This window comes from Vitis vinifera, chromosome 9 (assembly GCF_030704535.1).
Source record: "Vitis vinifera cultivar Pinot Noir 40024 chromosome 9, ASM3070453v1".
Classification (NCBI taxonomy): domain Eukaryota; kingdom Viridiplantae; phylum Streptophyta; class Magnoliopsida; order Vitales; family Vitaceae; genus Vitis; species Vitis vinifera.
This window is the reverse complement of record NC_081813.1, coordinates 21,016,481-21,031,063: the sequence shown is the minus strand read 5'-3', so window position 1 is coordinate 21,031,063 and position 14,583 is coordinate 21,016,481.

The following is a 14,583-nucleotide window of genomic DNA, read 5'->3' as shown; positions in this document are numbered from 1 at the left end:
AACAATCACTTAAACAAAAACACAGAAAACAGAAGAAATACAATTCTAGGAAAAAGTTAAGGTTAGCTAAAAACTAAATAAAAGATAAGCTAAAATAGAGACAAAGAAAAAAAATTAGTAAAAGAAAAATCATCAAACTTGTGATGAAGATCACAAGTGTTCACCAAAAGTCATGTCAATGTACTTTGGCACCAGTCCCCTGCAACGGCGCCATTTGATTCGTCCCTATTGCAGTCATGCCATTTGATTCTGGCCTAGACGGGTGTTATCAACAAAATTTATAAAACCTAAATCACCTTACACTAGGGTAGCATAGCTAACATAGTATAGTGGCTCTAAGATCATCCACAGGGATGGGTTTTCATCGTATAGTTGAATTTAGTGAAGGAAATAAAATGGTGTTTTTCCTTATGAAAATTAGCTTTTAAAGAAAATGGAATTGTGGTTGCAAAGATTAATTTTAAGTTAAGCAAAAATAATAAGTGAATTTAACTACAAAGAAAAGGTCTCTTGGAGCTTTAGGTCACTAGGATCGGGTTCCTTAGGTAAAAGAGGAGATTCCGGATCTTCTCCTCGCGTTAGGGACAATAACATAAAGGATGGTTATCTCTCGAACCGGTTTTGTATTTAGCAATTAATATTTGATCCAAAGGGTTCATGAAAAATGGTAATTGCTTTCCATTAATGGCCTCAAACACTAAAGACCCTCACCTTGAACCACCTTCCAATGACTCGTAAATGCTAACTAATAGACATCCATGGATCTAGCAATAAGCATCCATAGAATCCGAAAAGCTTACTTAGTATTAGCCATTCAAGGTGATTTTAAGGGATTTAAAGCTAAACCTTGAAATAAAACTTATTCATGGTTAACAACTACTTTCATTTAAAGCAAGGACAACTCCCACCTTTGCATTCGGGTCCTTCACCTAGCTTCTATCACTCCAAGAAACGTAAAACCCAGCCACTCATCCCCTAAGAAATCATCTTCAGAGGTTGTTTAGCTAGAAAGAAAAGTGAAAACAAAATGAGAAGGAAAGGTAGAGCAAAAGCTCTGTATATTTCTTACTACGGAAATTTACAAGTGTTCCATGAATAAAAACATAACATCCATTCTCTCTCTGTCTCCCTCCTTATATAAGATGTTACCTACTAGATATATAAAAAGATATAAAAAAAAATATCTAGGTTGGTTACAAGGAAAAACTAGGAAATTACACAAAATATCTTAATATAAAATCTAACGGAGTCAGTGCACAAGAAGATTTCGCATACCATTCGAAATTTCGCATGGTGTGCAAAATTCTTTGGCTACCTCAAGTGGTTTCGCATGGTGTGCGAAATTTCGCACAGCCATGCAAAAATGCTGGTTGTTGGATTTCTTCCTCTGGTTTTCTTCCTCGCATCTCTGATTGGCTTGGCAAAGGTTTATGAAGTGCTCCAAAGCTTTGGATTCTTCATGTATTTGAGCTTTAACTTGCATTGCCATGGATTTCACAAAATTCTCCCTCATTTTTGGCTTGTTTCAATGACTAAATGGCTACCAAAAACACCAAAACTTGCCAAAAACTTATTAGTAACCCTTGCTAGGTTCCTTAATGTGCCAATTGAGTTAAAAGGTATTAACTACTACTCAAAAGTGTTTAAAATAGTTAGTTTCAAGCTATAAAAGAGTACTTTTTGAGTAGTAATCAATGGTCTTTGGGTCTATTTTCTTCTCTTATGGGTTGTAAACTCTTACTTCAGACAGGTATCCCTAAACGTGTATATGTTGCAAACTCGGTTTCCAACATTTCCATAATTCAAATGGCGTCTTACGGACAACCTTTGTTGGAACTCGGTTCAATATATACATTGTCATTTCAAGAGCTTCAATCCACAAGGATTTAGGAAGCTTGGAGTTGCCACGCATACTCCTAACCATGTCCATTAATGTTCGGTTTCTTCTTTCAGCCACACCATCTAGGGTATCAGACATGGTGTATTGAGCAACTATCCCATGCTCTTGAAGAAACTTCGCAAAGGGACCATGTGTTTGTTCATCCTCGGTGTATCTACCATAATATTCTCCACCTTTATCCGTTCTCACAATCTTTATTTGTTTTCCGCATTGTTTCTCTACTTCAGCCTTTAAAGGCACCCAATGTTTCATTCTTGTTATGAAGCAAGTAGATATACATGTATCATGAGTAATCATCTATGAAGGAGATGAAGTATTTTGGACCATACACGTCCATGTCTGGACAACAAATATCTGAATGTATGATCTCTAATATGTCTATGCTCCTCTTGGCACCCTTCTTAGACTTGTTGGTCTGCTTTTCCTTAATGCAGTCCACACAAGTGTGAAATCAGTAAAATCTAAAGTACTAAGTACTCCATTTACTAATCTCTTAATTCTCTGTATTGAGATATGTCCCAATCTCTGGTGCCACAACATAGAGGAATCTTCATTCATACCACATCGTTTTGTACCAGTGTGAACATGCATAGTGTTATTAGTGGTATCACTTTGCAAATTGATAAAGAAAATACCATTAGACAATGTACCATTTCCAACAAACTTAGATTTATAAAACAAACTGAAAGATGTCTCAGAAAAACTAAGGGAATAACCCAAAGGTCCAACTCTTGAAACTGAAATCAAATTCCTAGAGAAACTTGGAACATAAAATGTCTTTTCTAAATTTGAAATAAAACCACTACTTAAAACTAAATTGCATGTTCTAACAGCCTCCACATGTGAACGCATCTTGTTTCCTGAATAAATGCATTGCTCACTTGGCATTGGCATCCTTAGGTTTCGTATACCCTACAAGGTATTCGAAACATGGATTGTAGAACTAGAATCAATCCACCATGTGTTATAAATAACATCAACCATATTAGATTCATAACAAACAAATGAGATTGGTTTACCTTTATTCTCAAGCCATTTCTGGAATTTGGTGCAACCCTTTTTCATGTGCCCCTTCTTCTTACAAAAAAAACACCTATTAACCTTCTTGATTCCACCTTGGGGCAATATTTTACCTTTCCCTTTCTTTTTGGCCTGATTCTGATCTTTTCCTTCCATTGCCATTAATGCACTCTCACCCAATTCCATTTTCAACCTTTTTTCCTCTTGAACACACATGGTTAGAAGCTCATTAACTGACCACTTATCTTTGTGTGTGTTGTAGGAGATTTTGAAGGGTCCATATTGTTGTGCAAGAGTGTTCAAAATAAAGTGCACAAGGAAGGAGTCAGACATTTCAACCTCAAGTGTCTTCAATTGTGCCGCAATATCCCTCATTTGCATTATGTGCTCTCGCACACCACTCACATCGGTGAGCCTTAAGGATGAAAACTTCATTATCAGGGTGCTGGCAAGTGCCTTATCTGAAGTCACAAATTGCTCATTGATAGCCTTCAGTAATGCCTTGACATTGTCATGTTGATCGACAGAACCACGAATACCATCAAAGATTTTGGTATTTATGAACATCAGACTAAGGTGATTTGATCGCTCCCATTATTCATAAATAGCCTTTTCTACTGTAGTGCTGGTGTCAGTAATGGTTGGTTTGTCTTTCTTGATAGCATAATCAATGTCCATGCACCCTAAATGAAGGAGAATTCTCTCATTCCAAACCTTATAGTTATCAACTTTCAATTCGGGAATGTCACATTTTATATTAGAGAAATTCACAAGTTGCATGACTGCACAAAAATTAAACATACATGCTTATAATTCAAAATTAAGACTAATAACCAAATATCATGTTTTACCAATGTAACTCATGTTCCAAAATTATTAATCTAGTGACATAAAACTTGCCTGTGGGCTAAAGTTCTAATTCAATTAGATCCATGTAAAACCTTATGATAAAACTATCAAATTATGTTCCATTTCCTAATTCCTGTGGGTAATTAAGAAATATAATTTGATATTCCATCCTAATTAATTATACAAATATAATAAAAATTTCCTATGGGATAAAATTTTATTATATCAAATATAATTAATTACCCATAATGTCATTTTCCTATATGTGATCTCAAAACACTTAATGTATAATTTTGCATAATTAAAGATGTTGTGGCTACTCCTTAATTAATTAAAATTATATGGATCACTTGACATTTAATTAATTCACAAGAAAAACTTATATAAATTGCATGAAACCATAAGCAATATGTATACAAAACTCAATATCAATGTGCAAAATTTCTAAAATTGTATAAATTGTTAGCACATAAATGTCTAAAATTAAATCCATAAAGAGCCTTTAAGAATAAATTTAATACACAAAATTATTTAATTTAATGTTGTATGCACAATAAACCATAAAAAATGTGCATTCAACTAACAAAAATAAATAATCTAGCACATAAAATATCCATAAATTAACATATCCATAAATTAACATATCTTAAAACACTAAATTTTATGAATTTTTTTAAAAAAATTATAGGTTGTTGGCAAGAGGAGTCAAACATGTGCAGTGGATGAAGGAAGACAAGGCTGTGACCAACTGGACTACTGCCCCTTTTCTCATTTCTAGTTTACTTATTTATTTCTTATTTACAGTCAAAACGGTCTACCAAAAATGAAACCCAATGGTTTCTAGGTATTCCAAACACAAATTGATGTTTTAAAACATTGAAATGTTAGAAATCTCATATCCTAATGATTTCTAACAATATTTTTCATCAAAAACTTCTAAAAACCATAAACTCCAAAATGCCAAAACTCACTATATTTTTTTATTGAAAAATGCAGATTATAAAACAAACAAGGCAAAGGCATACAAGGCTCTAATACCAACTGATGGACAAAAATAATCTAAACATGCTATAACAGTCATTAAATAGCAATTAGATCATAAGTGGAATTATAAACAGATAAAAAACGTACCTCTCGCCATTGCCATTCTACAGGTTAAAATGTGTTTTCAATTTTCAGGTTTAATGTGCTTCTAAACCTTTCTCAACCTCCACTTAGATGATGTTTTTGAAAAACTAAAAGAGATTATAGGCTTAGGGAACCTTACCCATGAGTGTTCTGCCCCTTTTTAAAGACTCTCTCCATCACCGAGTCTGCTTGGAGCGTGCACAGAACATGGGGTAGTGATGCGAACATGGTTTCGAGCATGAATCCTCGTTCCTAAATTGATGGAATGATGTGAACCACATTCTGAATCATGTCTTCGGTTTATTACCGAAGATCCAGGAGAAATAAAATCCCAATATGATCAGGTTCCCTCTGCTTCTTCTTCTCTCTCTTTAAAAAAATTTCCATGGAAGGAATGAAGGAGAAGAAGTAGAGTGAACCTGATCATCCTCCCCCTCATCAAAGAAGAAGAAGAAGAAGGAATAAATAATGAGGAGGCTGATCTGATCATCCTCATCGGTACTAGGATTTTTTTTTTTTTTTTTCGTTCTCCAAAACAGGTTTATCTACGAAATATATATAGTTTTCTATTGTTAAAATTAGAAAACATCTACTTTCTTGTAACATATTTAGGCCATTTTTAATTGTTTCCGTTTGTTTTTTAAGCATTATTTAAAAATAGATTTAAAATCTTGGGCTGTGAAATCTTGGGTTTCTTCTCATTCTTCTTGGTTTCTGATCAGGGAGGAACAGATACTCCGCTCTCTGGGGGCTTGCCCTAATGTTGTTCAGTGCTTCGGTGGTTATTCAAGCACGGAAGTTGATGGCAGTTTGGTTTATAATCTGATTCTTGAGTATGCACCTGGAGGAAGTCTGAGGAGTTTGACGGAGATGCGTAGAGGTAAATTATTGGAATTTGAAGTTTTGCGTTACACGAGGATGATAGTTAGGGCTCTTTGCCACATGCATGAGAGATGAGTCATTCACTACGACTTGGGCGGAGGAAGAAACAAGAAGAAAAAATTACAAAGCATTATTGAAGATCAGAGAGGGCATAGATCTTAAGCGTAAACTTTTCACAATCAAATGGAATGTAAGGTTTTTGATTGGAATATTTTGGAAAGTGTAAAGAAAAGTAGTTTGATTAAATCCAAAATCAATAACAATTACAACTATGTTTGGTTGATAAGATTTGCAGAGGAAGAGAAAATCGATAAGAATTTTATAAAATTAAAAATTAATAAATTATTTTGAGAGGCTTTGTAATCAAAATTTTGATATAAAAATTCATCTTTTTTAAGATAATATTTGTGTTCCTAATTTTTATTGCCTAGAGGATATTCTTAATTTATTATTATTTTTTTGTTTTTATTTTATTTTTTGCTCTTATTTTATTTATCAGGTTCAGTCTTCTTCTTCATTCCTTCCATCCAGTTTAGCTTCTATAACAAAGTCAAGCAATCTTGGCTTTAGAGGAGCTCTCAGGTAAGTTTACGGTGTATCTCTTGTTCATCTTCATTGCCACTATTCTCCATCTTCTCCTCTTACTATTTGGGGCTTTGTTTACTTGTTTGGTTATGGATAACAGAAGCTACACATGAGTTTTGCTGATTTATGGCTTGTTCTTATGCTCATTGTTATTGTTTCATTCACTGTTCTTTTTAGTATTATTTGAACTCAGTGAAGCTCTGTTTCATTTGTCTTATTTGAAGATTTCGGTTTCCTTTTTTTATTTGAATCTGCTAGTACTTTTCCCACCGGTCCGAGCCCATTGAAAGAGCATGAGGTGTGGCTTTTCTTGGTTCATGTATTATTTGTTTGTTTTTTCTTGTTTTCTCTAGTTCTCCTCTATTCTGGTCTCTGTTCTTTTTCTTTAGATTTTTTTATGCACTTGATTTGGGGCAGTGGATTGATGGATTTATCAGTCGGAGAGAAATGGTCTTGGGCTTGTTCTTGGGGAATGCACTGACAGATATGTTTGCAAAGTGTGGAAAGTGTGAGGTTGTTCACACTACATCAGTTTGCTTTCCCGGGGACACAAATGTTGGTCGACTAGCTGAGAGATTAGGATGAGTCCCTCTCCAACCACTACTAGAGCTCCTCCAATTCTCTAGGAACTATGCCCTATGCTGGAGTCCATTCAAAAGTACCTTTGGCCAAGGCTATGCAAGCTAGATCAATGGACACTGTATGAGCTGTGTTATCAGTTGATTGCATTTGGAAAGATTCTCAAGGATGACACAACATTGGATGCAGCTGACATTGACAACAGTGGAACAATGGACTATGGAGACTTCCTGGCTGCTATTGAGCACTTGAATAAGCTAGTGAAGGACTTGATTCAGTGAGCTTGACTGCTAAGACTACTAATGGTGCTACCAAGAAATTCATTTGTGATGGAAATTTTGACATAATGCCCAACGATCGCCTAGATGGTGATTTTTGTAGAAAATGATTCTGTTTCAAGAGAGGACTTGGAAACCAATTGATTGGAGAGATCCCTTTGGACCTTTTCAATTGCAAGAAGATAGCATTTCTGGATCTGAGTGCAAACAAGCTTATGGGTTCAATTCCAGAATCTACATTACAGTTGAAACTAACTGATAATCTGGTACTATCCAATAACTGTTTCCCCTGGTCTAAATCTTGAAGAGATCTGCTCTGGGTTTCAAAAGGACAACAAGCTTACAGGTGGCATCATGAGATTTCACATGCGGTGATCTTGTCCTTGGCAATGGGGCCCTGCTTCCTTTGCCAGGACAGTTGAACTAGTGTGAAAAGCTGTATATGCCCAGGAATGGTACTTGTGCACTTTCAAATTTCTACAGCTTCCTTTTGAACAGACGAAGCCTGCTTTTTTTTCTTTTCTTTTTTTTTTTGGAACAAATTAGTGAGCAATCATTAGACATGGTTTCATCTAACCATTCTTGCTTAGATGACAAGTCAAATATCAGTCAAAGTGCTGCATGATCCCTTCGACAGATCAGTGCATACAACTTCTGGTGTGGGAAGATTTGTTGGGAGGAATCAGTCCTAGACAGCTGGTTAGGCCATCTCCACGAACCCCACTGCTTGAAACTCTTGTGGTCAAAGATTCTGATGAGAAGCGCCAAGAGAACTTTTCCAAAAACTGTCATGAAAGCTGCACCTGTTTCATCGAATATGCAGAAACTGATTATTTGAAGGGTGTTACAGGAAATATCAGGTGGGGTAAGTAGGCATCTATTGGTACAGGAGATTGTGCCCTGTATCTATATGATAAGATGCTTCAGCTTGCTTTAAGTCATCAATTTTCATCAGATATGGACAAGGAATTCAGAATTATTAGTACCAGTTGGGATTGCCCTCATAGGGGTCTGCACAAATGAAAGTTGATGCCAGGGAATGCTCTTCTACAGCTTTGTCATATCAAGCTTGAGTTCTTCCTCCACAGATCATTCCCTTCATTGGAAATATACAGAACCCCATCAGTTAGAGAAGTTCTCCGGGAAGGTTGTTGAAGTAGACAAAAATGTATCTCTTTCAAAAAGCAGCAACACAGGAAATTCAATCTGGAACTAGGCCTGATCATGTCACTTTCACTGCAGTGTTAGCGGCTTGTGCCCATTTCTGGATGGTCAACAGAGCTTGGAAGATATTTAATGAGATGTTTCTAAAATAAGGCATTCAGATCTCTGTTGAACATTATGTTTGCATGGTAGGAGTTCTAAACCGAGTTAGAATGCTCTCGAAGCAACAGAATTCATTTCTAAAATGTCAATTGAACCAAATGCCAAAGTCTAGGGTGCACTGCTCAATGGGGTTTCAGTTTCTGGTGATGTCGAACTTGGGAAGTTTGTTTGTGATCATTTGTTCCAGATTGAGCCTGAAAACACAGGTAATAATGTCATTATGGCAAATTTATACTCACAAGCTGATTATGGGAGAATTGTGGAGATTCTGCACGGCAGATTGTTGAAATTTGATAGGAAGAATTGGAGGGCCTCTTACAATTCCCTGAACCTGCCTGAGTACCTGCTGACTCATGGACCAAAGAGTGTTGCAAACGAGTTTCAGAGCGAGAAAGATGTCAAAGGAGAAGATGTGGAAGACATTCATGTGAGCATTAATCAAGTCCAGGTTACTGATGAATCAGCTGAGTACCTTAAAAGTGGTTCCGTGGTTTTCAGTGTTTTAAGCAACCTTGGTAAGTCAGAGGAAGGAGAAGTTGTTAGATATTTGTGAAACCAACAATCAGATTCAAATTCAAGGTGCTGATGGATCGGAAGAATATTTTCAAAGTTGCTCTGTCAGCAATATTTTTGAAACAGAGCTGGACCCACTAGCAGAAAAGCCACTTTGAAGGTAAGATTGAACACTAGCGATGGTATCATGCAAAGAGAGCGGCAACATGGAAATACCTCGGAAGTTCTTGGCCTTGGTGACAAAGTGTCTGATACGCAAAGAAAACACACTCTTGTCCCATTGAAATCGGCCTACATGGATCAGGAATCAGAAGGAAGGTTCTTGGAGCTGTTTCAAAGGCCAAATCTGAAAGCTTTCATAACTGGTGGTGGTTTGACCCTTCCTCAGCAGATAACTAGGATACACAAGGGCCGCAGTCACAACAACTGCCATCACAGCAGCAATTGATGAAACTTCAGCCTGAATGCAGAACTCATTGCTGTTGTTGTTCAGAAGGAGAGGCCGCAATGCATATTCCTAAGTTTTGTTAACAATCTAGATGGATGGATCTTCACTCTATCAGTTCTGATGCTCTTGATGACGCACTCCAGTATGTTCTGGCAGAGGCAGAAAAGATTAAGAACATGGCTCCCTGGGAGGAGGATGTTTAAGTGGATTGTTTTCATGCAAAATCTGGTGCAAACTGTTAGAAGGAGCATGGATTCCCAAGCCACACCCAAGCACGCATTTGACACAATTCTGGAAAACAATGGCTAAAGAAGCTGAGAGAAGGTTCAATTCCATAATGGACGAACTATTCACTGCCCCCAAATTCAAACCTACCTTAACCAGTTTGTCTGAAGTTGAATCATCAAGGGGCGAAAAGTGCCAGAATTCAATGTTTGCAGTAACAGTAGCCGAATCAGAATCCAGAGGCTTCCTGTACGGATTGGACCATCTCGAAGTTGCATAACTAACAGCTGTATGAAACCAGTGATACGAAAAAACAGCAATCCAGTGGTTCGCCTTTTGCATAACCATGACTATTAATGAAACTATTAAATGCCAAAATATCCCACCTTTTTTCTACCTTCTGTATTTTCACCTTGAACTAGGAGATCTTTTGTTTCATCAAGTGTCTCTCACTTCTCCTCACATCTATATTTTAGTGAGTCCTCTTATTCCATTGAGTCCTCTTATTCCATCGGTATAGTCCTCAAAAGTCCATCTTTCTCATAACTTTTTCACTCATAACCTAGACTATTTATTTAGATATTTCTATTACATTTCCTTATTCTACAAGAAATATTGTGGTTACAATCACGTATGAACTCAAAGAATATTCTATATAATATTCTTTTGAAACTTCCCAACAATTTTTCATTATGATTATTTTTTTACTTTTTGTTTATCTTTTGGATAAATGTTCCTCCTTGTTTAATTTTTAGGCTTTATTTTTTGTGATAAAAGAAAGTAAAAACTTGATATTGAGAGTAATTTTTATCTTCTTTTTTTATCATATTATACAATATTTTCAGAACTGGAGTGGTTATTAAATCGGAAAAGTTACCGATGACATCATTAATATATATTTTTATATATTATTAAATTTTTTTAAAAAAATGAATAAATAAAAATAATAAATTTTATCTAAATTTTAACTGTATCTAACATGTTTGCTGATTTTTTTCACAAAATTTTTTATCTATAGTTGTCAATCAACCCAATATTTTCAATATTTGCAATAAATTAAAATTTCAATATGTAATAAATAAAACAAAAATAAAAATAAATAAATATTAAGCATATCACAACAATTATAATCAATAAAAAATTAAAAAATTAAATAAAAAATTTTTAAAAACTAAAATGGAAGGCAAGGCTTTTCCAGTTGTGGGGGGATGGGAGGAGGAGAGAGAAAGAGAGAGAAAATTAAATTTTTAAAAACTAAAATGGAAGGCAACTTTTCCAGACATGGGGGAAAGAGAGAGAGAGAGAGAAAGAGCTTTCCAAGAGTGGAGGGAACTTCTAGTGGGAGGGCTCTTTGCCGTCGTGGGGGGAGAGGGGAGTTTTCTAGTCCGCCACCGAGGGTGGGGTGACGGGATTTGCGCTGGGTGCTGCCAAGGTTGGGAGGGCTTTTCAGCGCATAGCGGGGGAAGTGGGGTGGGGTTCCTAGCGCCAAGGGTGCTACCAGCGGGATGATGCTCTAGACGACAGTGCGGCCGGACGACACTCCAAGTGACAGTGGGGGTACCAATCGCATGGGGAAGGGAGAAGGAAAATGAACTATTGGGTCCTGAGGCAACCGGCTGATTTGACAGTCTAATCGCCGATTCAAACGGTCCAATTCCAATTTGATTGCTTCCTAGTCCAATTGGCTAAACCGGACAGGAACAGTGATCGGCTGATAGTCGAACCGCTCGAACCGACGAGTATTATATGTTATTATTTTTTGCCACAGTTTATGTTTCACAAGATTGTTTTTTAAGTGTGTGCGAATAATAGAAAATTGTAACAAAAGACTATGATTCAATATTGGATTCAATGAGATTTTTACTAGAGTTTGGGACCTTATTGTAATCTTTGTGCTTTGTTACAAAATTGCTAAATGGGGGAATTGTTATTGTAATAGTTTTAATTGGCAATTTTGTGTCATTTCTTATTGAATACATAAAATTCCCTTCCTTAGCCTTATTTGTGTCAAAATAACTTTAAACTTGTTGAGATTTGGAATTGAATTAATTTGGAGTCCTCGAGTTCAAGGTAAGTATGTATTCTTGGTTGGTAAAGATCTTAGAATAACAATTATATGCTTTGGGTTGAATATGGCATGAAAAAAGAGCTCAAAAAGCATGGAAATTGGGAGGAATGGTGTGACCCTTCAAATTGTCCTCCATGCTTTGTAGTTTTCTAACTTCATTTTATTTTTTTAAATTAAAAACTAATGTTTATAGGTTTTAAAAGTTGAAAACTCTCCTAATTGATCAATAAGATTTAAACTATTTTAAAATTGGAAAACTATCTATAATGGGATTCTAGGTTTTTAAAGTATAAAATAATTTCTTTTATTAAAAATTAGTCAACTCCAAAAGAGAATCATTAGACAGCATTTCCCTTCTAGAAAGGTTGTTACCTCCATCTTTTAAACATTTGAAAATGTGTTTTGAAAGTACATTCTATTAACCAAACTTTTATAAACTTTATGCGGAAATAATTATTTTAAAAAACATTTTTGGATGCATAAAACAAAATAACTATAAATACTAAAATAATGATCATATTCTTACCTTGGTCCATTGATTCGACTCATGGTAGCTTAGCTTTAAAGGCATATCAACAAAATTTATACCTTAAATACTATTACTAAAGTAGCCAAGCTACTATAGCATAGTGGTTCTAGGATCGTTCACTGGGATGGGTTTTCGCAAACACTAGTGATATTCAAATTAGGAAAATAGGTGATTTTCTTATGGATGTTAGCTTTAAAAGAAGATGTAAATGTTTTAGAAAGATTTTAACTAATCTAAGCTAACATTAAAGACTAAAATGAAAGGGTGTAAAAACAAGTTTCTCAAAGATAGGATAGCTATGCTCTGGCTCTTATGCAAATTGGAAATCTCAGGATAGGCTCCTCGCGTTGGGGTTGCAACTATGGTGATGCTTGCTTCCCGAACCGGTATAGATTTAGCAAATCAAGTTTTAATCCTTTAAAATGGCAAAACAGATGGTAGTGAATTTCATCAATGGTTATTCGCCTTAGACTTCCTTTGAATGGCTCGTAAGAGATAACTAATGGTCTAAAGCCAAAAGCTTACCAAATATTGGCAACTCAAAGTCATTCCAGGTGATAAACTCACCTTTCAATGGCCATTGAAATTGGTTCTAATGGATTAATGCAAAACTTGGAATTGAAAACCTCACCTTCCAATAGCTCGTAGGAGATAACTAATGGATAGAAATCCAAAAGCTTATCAAGTATTGGCCGTTGGAAGTTGTCCAAAGGAAATAAAAACCAAACTTTGCATTAATGAACCTTTAATGAAAAACGACTACCTTACCTTCCAGGTGCGAGAAATTTCCATGGGATTGCATCCAAGTCATCACATAACATCCATACTTTGAGAAACTAAAAGTTTTAGCCAATCATCCTCTGAGGAAAAGCCCTCAGAGGCTATTTGGCTACTAAGAAAATAGAAATGGGGAAGAATAGGAGAAGAGAGAAAAACAGAGCAAAGCTCTGTATAGTCTATATATTTAAATATCTATATATTGATCGATATCGTTTACAATGGATGCAAGGGAATATATATAGAGAAGTTTTTCCAACCTTCCTAGCTAAGAAATCTTATGGTTGGTGGATTACAAGGAGAAGAATGGAAATTTATACAAAAATATCTTAAGAAAATATCTAAAAGAGTCGGTGCACAAATATCCCAGTTCGCATGTAGATTTCGCACGTTACATGGTGACTTGCGAAAATCTCGCAAGTTGATTTCGCAACTTAGAATCCATTTTCGCACGTTGAGCTCCAAGTTCGCAAGTTGCAAAATCACTTTCGCACGTTGGAGTTCCAAGTTCGCAAGTTGCAAAATCACTTTCGCACGTTGGAGTTCCAAATTCGCAAGATGCGAATTTGTCCTTCAACTAGATGCAGTTGTCTTGCGAAGGCCATATCTTCCTCATTTTAGCTCCAAATCGTACACAGTTTGAAGCGTTGGATTCTTGACTTCCTGAGATTTGAAATGGTATATAGCATGTAGAAAATGGACTTCGGGAAGTGCTCCAAAAGTGCGAAATAAGACTGCAGCTGCTGTCCTCTGTTTTCTTCACTCTGTTTTTCCTCTCTCCGTTGTTCTTTCCTTGCGTACTTTGAACGACTTTGACAAAGGGCTATGGCACTCCAAAGCTTGGTTCTTCATGAATTTGAGCTTCCAACAGCTTTGCCATGAACTATATACAACTCTCCCTCATTCTTGGATTGCTTTGGTGTAGCTAAAAGCTATCAAAAACACCAAAACTTAACACAATTTGATTAGAAACGATTGCAAGGGTCCTTAACATGTCAATTGAGTTAATAGGTAATAATTACTACTCAAGAGTGTTTAAAAGAGTTAATTACAAGCTACAAAATAGCAATTTTTGAGTAGTAATCATCCATGAAGTGAGATTGAGTCCCTTCTAGAATGAGAGTGTGGCTTGGGACCTCAATTTATAAAAAGTTGTACATCTCTTAGTCTTCCCATAAAAAACTATTTGGGAGTTATACTCATTATTTACACCCATTATGTACAAATTAATGGGTAATGATGGGTTATAAACTTGAATGTATCTATATAATTGCATAGGTTATACTTTTCCATTTTCCTCCATTACTCAAACATAATGTACAAAATAAATTTCATAATGATGGAGTTACAAAAGTTGTAATAGCACATTCATATAAAGTAAATTTTCTAACTCCCCATTTGTAATTTGAGTCTTTCATACATAAGACTCTTGAATGCCCAATCAATTGATTCACCTACCTATCAATTGATACGCTT